The sequence below is a fragment of the Loxodonta africana genome, chromosome 20 (assembly GCF_030014295.1).
Source record: "Loxodonta africana isolate mLoxAfr1 chromosome 20, mLoxAfr1.hap2, whole genome shotgun sequence".
Taxonomy (NCBI): Eukaryota; Metazoa; Chordata; class Mammalia; order Proboscidea; family Elephantidae; genus Loxodonta; species Loxodonta africana.
The window spans coordinates 41,887,354-41,895,722 of record NC_087361.1 but is presented as its reverse complement, the minus strand read 5'-3'; the positions used below and the strand labels follow the sequence as shown (position 1 = coordinate 41,895,722).

The 8,369-nt window shown below is 36.0% G+C and overlaps 1 pseudogene; it reads left to right on the top strand.

Annotated features, from left to right (window-relative positions):
* Positions 1-4,390: 4,390 nt before the first annotated feature.
* Positions 4,391-5,951, top strand: LOC100657820 (NEDD8-activating enzyme E1 regulatory subunit-like; annotated as a pseudogene).
* The last annotated feature ends 2,418 nt before the right edge of the window (positions 5,952-8,369 follow it).

Genomic DNA, 8,369 nt, shown 5'->3' with positions numbered 1-8,369 from the left:
CTGGTTTACAGTAGCCTCAGTATTTCCCTGTCTTCCTATGCAATGTGTTTATTAAAATTTGACATGTGTTTGCTAATTTAAAAAATAATCCGGTATGAGGCAGCATTCTTTTTTTAAGCAAGGAAGTAAAAGTTGAGAACTGTTATGACCTCTGTAGCTTAGAGAAGGTGAAGTGGAATATATGGCACAATCAAAAATAAGAAACACTACTTAGGATCCATTCAATGAGGGTGTGGCATAACTGGTCTGCCTAATTTGAGCCCTAACATTTTAGCTGCAAAGATAATTGGATATTTCTATTCCTTTACTATATATAAGGTGATTCTTTTAACTTTGCAACTAAAAGATGTTGTTATTGTTAATTTCTGTTGAGTCGGCTGTGGCTTATTGTGACCTTATGTATATAACATTGTCTGGTCCTGCTGCATCTTCATGATTTATTAGTATGTTTAAAAGGTAGCCTTATATTTTAAGAATGACAGAAAACAAACCATGAATGAAATGCATATACAAACTGGAAATACTATCCGGGATTCCATACAACACAATGTCGATCTCTACCAATCTTTTCCCTTGAGGGAAATTGTGGCCTAAAACAAAAAAAAAAACAAAAAAAAATTTTTTTTTTTTTTTCTGATATGATATCCCTTCTTAGTTGTTTATGCTATTTCTTATTGATCTGTTTCTGTATTTCCCTTCAGTCTTTATAAGACTGCATATTTATAGAGAGTTTTGTCTTTCTGAAATACTCAAAATCCAGTCACAACTAGGTGTGAATTATACTGTCACCATCATATAGTCTTATTCATAGATTCCGTTGCACATATCAAGAAGCCCTGGTGCCACAGTGATTGAAGCACACAGCTGCTAACCAAAAGGTCAGTGGTTGGAACCTCCCAGCTGCTCCAGGGAGAAAGATGTGGCAGTCAGCTTCCATAAATGTTGTTTTTGTGATGTTGTTAGAGGCCACCAAATCCGTTCTAACTCATAGCAACTCTATGTACAACAGCACAAAACACTGCCTGCTCCGGTGTCATCCTCACAATCTTTGCTGTAATTGAGCCCATCTTTGTAGCCATTCTGTCAGTTCATCTCCTTGAGGGTCTTCCTCTCTTTTGCTGACCCTTTACTTTGCCAAGCATGATGTCCCTCTCCAGGACTGATTCTTCCTGATAACATGTCCAAAGTATGTGAAATAATGTCTCTCCATCCTTGCTTCTAAGGAGCATTCTGGCTGTACTTCTTCCAAGACAGATTTGTTTGTTCTCTTAGTAGTTCATGGTATATTCAATATTCTTTGCCAACACCATAATTCAAAGGCATCAATTCTTCTTCAGTCTTCCTTATTCATTGTCCAGCATTCTGTATGCATAAGAGCTGATTGCAAATACCATGTCTTGGGTGATGCACACCTTAGTCTTTAAGGAGACTTCTTGGCTTTTGAATACCTTAAAGAGGTCTTTTGCAACAGATTTGCCCAATGCAATGTACCTTTTGATTTGTTGACTGCTGCTTCAATGGATGTTGATTGTGGATCCAAGCAAAATGGAATCCTTGACAACTTCAATCTTTTCTCCATTTATCATGATGTTGCTTATTGGTCCAGTTGTGAGGATTCTTTTTTTCTGTATGTTGAGGTGTCATCCATACTGAGGCTGTGGTCTTTGATCTTCATCAATAAATGCTTCAAGTCCTCTATTGTCTTGATAGTTTAGGGGAAATGTCTCTGATTTCTTGACTGTTGCTTCTGTGGGCATTTACTGTGGATCCAAGTAAAACGAAATCCTTGACAACTTCAATCTTTTCTCCTTTTGTCATGATATTACTTACTGTTCCACTTATAAGGAAACCCTGGTGGCGTAGTGGTTAAGTGCTATGGCTGCTAACCGAAAGGTCAGCAGTTCAAATCCACCACGCGCTCCTTGGAAACTCTCTGGGGGCAGTTCTACTCTGTCCTATAGGGTCACCATGAGTTGGAATCTACTTGATGGCAATGGGTTTGGTTTTTTTGGGGGTCCACTTATAAAGACTTTTGTTTTCTTTATTTTGAGGTGTAATTTGTAATAAAGTCTGTAGTATTTGATCTTCATCAGTAAAAATTACGCTTTGGAAATCCTATGAGGCCGTCTACTCTGTCCTATAGAGTCACTAGGAGACAGAATAACCAATGGCAACTTTTTCTTGTCTTTTCTTTAATACTACACACATCCAGACAATAATGGAGTTTGTATGGTTCCCTTGTCAGTATACAATTGTGTTCTGAGAGAAATTATTATTGAATTTCCCTTCCAGAATTACCTAAGAACAATGTGAGAATGAGTGACATTTGGAATATATTTTCCTCATTACTTAAAAGCCTTTAATTATTGTGACTTCCCATGCCATACTATCAACTGTCATTCCCAATGCTTTGAGTCCTGTTGGTAAACCTGATCACCTGCAAGTTTGTCCAAGTGTTGCTGCCCAATCCTTCATGCATCTTTGTTTTTGAAATATTTTGAATAAAAAGGTTATTTCTGCAACTCAAAGTTTTCATGCAAAATTCAGCTAATCTCAGAGCACTATCTTTTCTGTTCTTATATTCTTTCCATGTCATTAAATATAATTGGAATGTGTGGCTTCTCACCCAGATAGAAAGAAAGACATCATCTTCACGAATTTTTTAATGAAAATAGGGCAAAGAATCTTGAAAACAATAGCCAGTTAGAATCTAACTATTCTCTGTCTTAGGATAATGATATTAGTTTTTGTTTCTTTATCTTGAAACTTTAAGAAGACAAAAATGTAGGCTTAGTTGCGAATGACCAAAAAAAATCAATGTAGACTTTGCACTACAGTTAACTTAAATATGCATTTCTGATTCAGCTCACTGAATTCTGAACTCCAAATATGGCTAAGTAAACCATTATTCTTTTAGATTATGCCCTTATAACTGTTATTTTAACTTTAAGAAAATGTACTCTGTGAAGATGCAGCACCTGTCTAATAACAACTGGCTCTGGAATGTTGCTCCCCTGCTTCAGAGAACCTAGGCCTGCTTGTAGAAACTTCGTAGTCTATGAATATGTACACACTCACGATTCTTGTTTACCAATTGGCAGAAATTGTCATGTGTTCACCAAAACCCATAAACCTGACAGAATTATCAGCCAAGTTCTTTCCTCTGTTTCTAATTGGAAGCAGATAAACTTGGGGGCCTGAGGAGCCACATATTGAAGATGGAATGGTCACAAAATAGCAGGACCTGCATCCTTGAGCCTGAATCAGGAATTCTAATACCATGGCTTGGGTCACGCATGCCTTAGGCTTCAAGGTGATATCTTTGCTTTTCAACACTTTAAAGAGGTCTTTTGCAGCAGATTTGCCCAGTGATAATACTAGGGCCAAAATTAACTTCAGACAACATCAAAAGAGGGTTCAATTCAAAACAAAATGACTTTTTTTTTTTTTTTCTGTCTCTTAAATCTGGGTTTTTGTTGTGTCAGGTGTTCTTATAGTTCCTTACTGTGTCCCCTAGTAGCTGCTTTCATAAGCCTGAGTACTATTGTCACACTTGGAAGGGGAGGACTGTCACTCTCTCAAAGTCCCAGCAAAGTCTCGTTGCATCTCATTGACTCTCATTGGGTCACTCGGCATCACTGAACCAATCGCTGCACCAAAGAAATATAACATAAGTAGCCATTTCAAGCTCTGGCCCATTATAATAGGTATAGCTTGGGGGGAGTAGTGGCTCCCCAAAATAAATTGAGTTACCTAAAACTGAGGAACGAATCACAATCATTCAAATCCCTATGTAAAGAGCAAGGTAAGACATGTTCACCCCTAACTGGGTTAGAATATTTTACTCTTTTATAAATTGAATAGTGTGTTCAGGGTCATACCTACCTTAATATTTTTGACCCTGTAGGACAGAGTAGAATTGCCTCCCAGGGTTTCCCAGGAGCAGCTGGTGGATTCGAACTGCTGACCATTTGGTTAACAGCCAAGTTCTTAACCACTGTGCCACTAGGGCTCCAAAATTTTCAGGTCTTGGGAAAAGTGTATAGAAGCTCATAAACCATTGGTATGAATATTCAAAACTTATAAATGAACAAACCGTTGAATAACATTTGTTCTATCCTTTCACTGTGAAAAAATATTCTTTCTTATGGAGAAAGAAAAGAAAAAAAACTTAAGCAAATAAATAGTTTTTATATTACTAAAAGTTAGTGCAATAACACCAATGACTCACTTTTTTTTTTTTTATTGTAGACGCCTGTCTATTCTATCAATGGGTCATCAATGTTTGAGGAATAAAGACAAGCAAAACCCAGAAGTTGCTCCTATGTGGGCGGAGGTGGTGGTGGCCCTCAGCTGGGGTTGGGCTCTTCTCCACTTTGCGGGCGCGGCCATGGCTCAGCCGGGGAAGTTGCCCAAGGAGCAGAAGCACAACCTGCAGCTGAGGTTGTGGGGTGATCATGGGCACGAGGCTTTAGAATCTGCTCATGCTTTCCTAATAAATGCAACAGCCACAGGAACTGAAATTATTAAGAACTGCCAGGTATTGGTTCGTTTATAATTACTGATGGACATCAAGTCAGCGAAGAAGATACTGGAAACAGTTTTTCCTTCAAAGAAGCAGTATGGGAAAGAACTGAGCTCAAACTGCCATAGAATTCTTACAAGAATTAAATAACGATGTCTCTGAAATTTTGTGGAAGAGAGTCCAGAAAACCTTCTAGACCATGATCCTTCATTTTTCCGTAGGTTTACAATTGCGGTTGCGACTCAACTCCCTGAAAATACATTACTACGTTTAGCGGATGTCCTCCGGAATTCTCAAATCCCTCTTTTGGTCTGTAGGACGTATGGACCAGTTGGTTATATGAGGATCATTATAAAAGAACATCCAGTGATAGAATCTCACCCCGATAATGCACTAGAGGACCTTCGACTGGATAAGCCATTTCCTGAGTTGAGAGAACATTTTCAGTTTTACGATTTGGGTCATATGGAAAAAAAGGATCACAGCCATACTCTATGGATTATGATCATATCTAAAATATTTAGCACAGTGGTATAGTGAGACAAATGGATGAATACCTAAAACATAAAGAAAAAGAGGACTTCAGGGATTTGATTAGACAAGGAATTCTAAAGAATGAAAACAGGGCTCCAGAAGATGAAGAGAATTTTGTAGGAGCTATTAAAAATGCACATACAGTGCTAAATACAACTCAGATTCCAAGCAGTATTGAAGATTAATGATAATCGTTGCATAAATATCACCAAACAGACACAATCATTTTGGATTTTAGCTCCTGCTTTAAACGAATTTGTGGCCAGGGAGGGTCAAGGAAATTTACTGTTCAAGGCGCAATTCCTGATATGATTGCAGATTCAGGCAAATATATGAAACTGCAAAATGTTAACCGTGAAAAAGCAAAGATGCTGCTGCTGTGGGCATTCACGTTGCCAAACTGCTGCAGTCCATAGGCCGGGCACCAGAGTCCATTTCAAGTTCCTCTGCAGTAATTGCTCATTTCTTCAAGTGGTAAGATGTCACTCCTTAGCTGAAGAATATGGTTTGGATACAATTAACAAGGATAAAATTATTTCCAGCATGGACAATGCTGATAATGAGGTAGGACTGCACTTAATGTTATGGGCTGTTGATAAATTTCATAAGGAACATGGTAGATATCCATGGGTATCTAAGTGTCAAATTGAAGAAGATATAGGAAAGTTTAAGTCATGTCTCACTGGCTTCCTTCAGGAATATGGATTATTTGTAATGTTGAAGGATGACTATGTCCATTAATTTTGCCCATATGGAGCTGGCGAGCCACATACCATGGCTGTGTTCTTGGAAGGAGCTGCTACCCAAGAGGTTTTCAAATAATTACCAATTTGTAATTTTTAATGACACTCACATTTATTGTGGTGTGTCACAACCTTTAGCAACTTTCTAGTCCTGGAATAAGCATCCTATGTAGAGTGTTAATGACTGAAACTGTACTTGCTTCCAGTCTGTGTTCTAGTCTGTAAAATTCTGCTAAAGGAGAGCTGTTAAGTGTTTCCTAATAAACATTTTTATCATTAAAAAAAACTTATGTTATCATATATTTATTCTGCTAAATTTATTTTTATTTTAATTCAACAAAAGCAACATTTGAGTTGTATTAATAAACCATTTCATATAATTTCTGTTCTATTGACAGTATTGATCTAAAGAATTACAAAATAAAATGGAATTTTATTTAAGTTATGCACATTTGACTACATTTTAGCAGCATATGAACTATAATAAACATAAAGGATAAAAATGTTTTTAATAATCTTATTTTTCTTTCAAAATAGTCACAATTACCAATTAAAATTAAAAGCAAATACTGATGAGAGTCAATGAATATCATAACATAAAATCAAATTTATTTAATTTAAACTTAATTATTTAATTCAGTTCATTAATCCATATTAAATGTTTTATCACAATAAAACTATTTGCAATTTTTTAACAATGTTGCCGATGTGAAGAAATAACAGTAGAAATAGGTTATTTCTAGAACTACCTGTATACAACTTGAAGGGTAGTATGAATTTTTCATATCATAAAATATTCCTCATTTGCAGTGTTCAAATGTCATGGCTATGCACTAATTCATAGGTTCCTCTGAGTCCAAATGCAGTACTTACCACGTTATCTTTTAAAATCTAATACATACAAAAATATTGAAAATCCACAAAATATTGGCATTTTAATGTTATATTAGAAATTATTTGCACATTTCTCAGACTTCTGTGAGAATGTGTTTAGAAAAGTGATCCCACAAAAGCTTTCTTTAAGAGAACCGCGTTCAGTATGGGACTTTACCTCAGGTTTCATGCTTTCTGAACTTGCCAAGGTAATAACTTTCAATTCACTTTCAGTCCTGCTTACCTTAAGCTCTGTGGTTCTTGTTTTACTTGGATCAGTGTTTATAACAGATGCTTTTTAAAATGCTAGTGCAGTTTTCAGCAGCAATCACTGAGTCAGGGTTTAAATCCAACATCTGGCACTGTATGTCAGCACCTGAGGTAAATAACACTCTTAGTGATGTACTTGTCTGGCCCAATAAACGTGTTCGTTTGAAACTGTCATTGGTAGATGCCATGATTTATTATAGCTCATGCTTCTTCAAAATACCCTACCAACCACTGTTCAATAGAATATTTAGACCAAGAACAGTGCTGGATTTTCCAACATAGTCTTCTCTGTTATCCTGGTACTGAGGGGAGACTGGAGAACAAGGACTTGAGTGATGAAATAGAGAATGCTGAAAGAATGGTAGCCATTTAGTGGCAGGAAGAAATGGAACAACAATCAAGAAAGACAGCCCATGGCTGTGTCCACAGCACCTGAACCTCCTGGTGAGTTGTTTGTTTTAATGTATAAGAAATCCCTGGGACTCACCTAACTGACAGCATTATTAAACCAGTTTCACTATCAATGTTTAATACATTGTGATATATACATATGTGTTTACATATTTGAGTTTTTATGAAAAATTATTTCCAGAAGCAATTGAAATTAGGTGACTACTTTCAGCAACATGATTGATAAAACAGAATGCATTCAAATGAACAAGTATATCAGAATAAATCAAAAGAAACATACCTCCAGGAGAAGCAAATAACGTAAATTGAAATAGTCTAATCATTTATGGGATATAGGGATCCCTTTTGCTATTGAAAGTGAACAATATTTTAGGGAACAATTGTAAGTGATTTGCAATATTTTTTATTGTAATGAAATGAAGAAAGATAATTAAGATATTTTACCAGACCTATACACTCACCTGTAGATTGTTACAGTGCACCTAGCTTTTAAGTGGTTTGCATAATAGCATCATTTCTTTGCCATTATTAAAAACATACTTGCTTATTAATCTTATTGCTTTATGATTTGACACTTTTCTCATTTGATATTTTCTTTCTACAAAATATCTTACAGATAGAGATCTGTCTCTAGTACTATTACAATTTTTTTCAGATCTGCCAATAAAGGAAACTTGTAGAGAAAGAATTTCTTATGTAACATATATTCTAGGTTAGAAGGAATGATGGACAGAAACATCAAATACGAGCATTGAATTGGCAGAATTTGTACCAACAATTTCAAAAAATCACTAATATGTACTATGACTGTGCAATGTCAAATGGAAAAAAAATGTGTTTGCTACATCTGCATTGAACACTCTTATATGCATGCGAAATGAACTGAAAGTTGGCACAATCATGTGGAATCATTAGACAATACACATACATATAAGATTATACTGTGTTAATTATCATAGACAAAATGAGCATCCCAAAGATGCTACAGATTTTTCCAGCAAGTCTTCATGTAA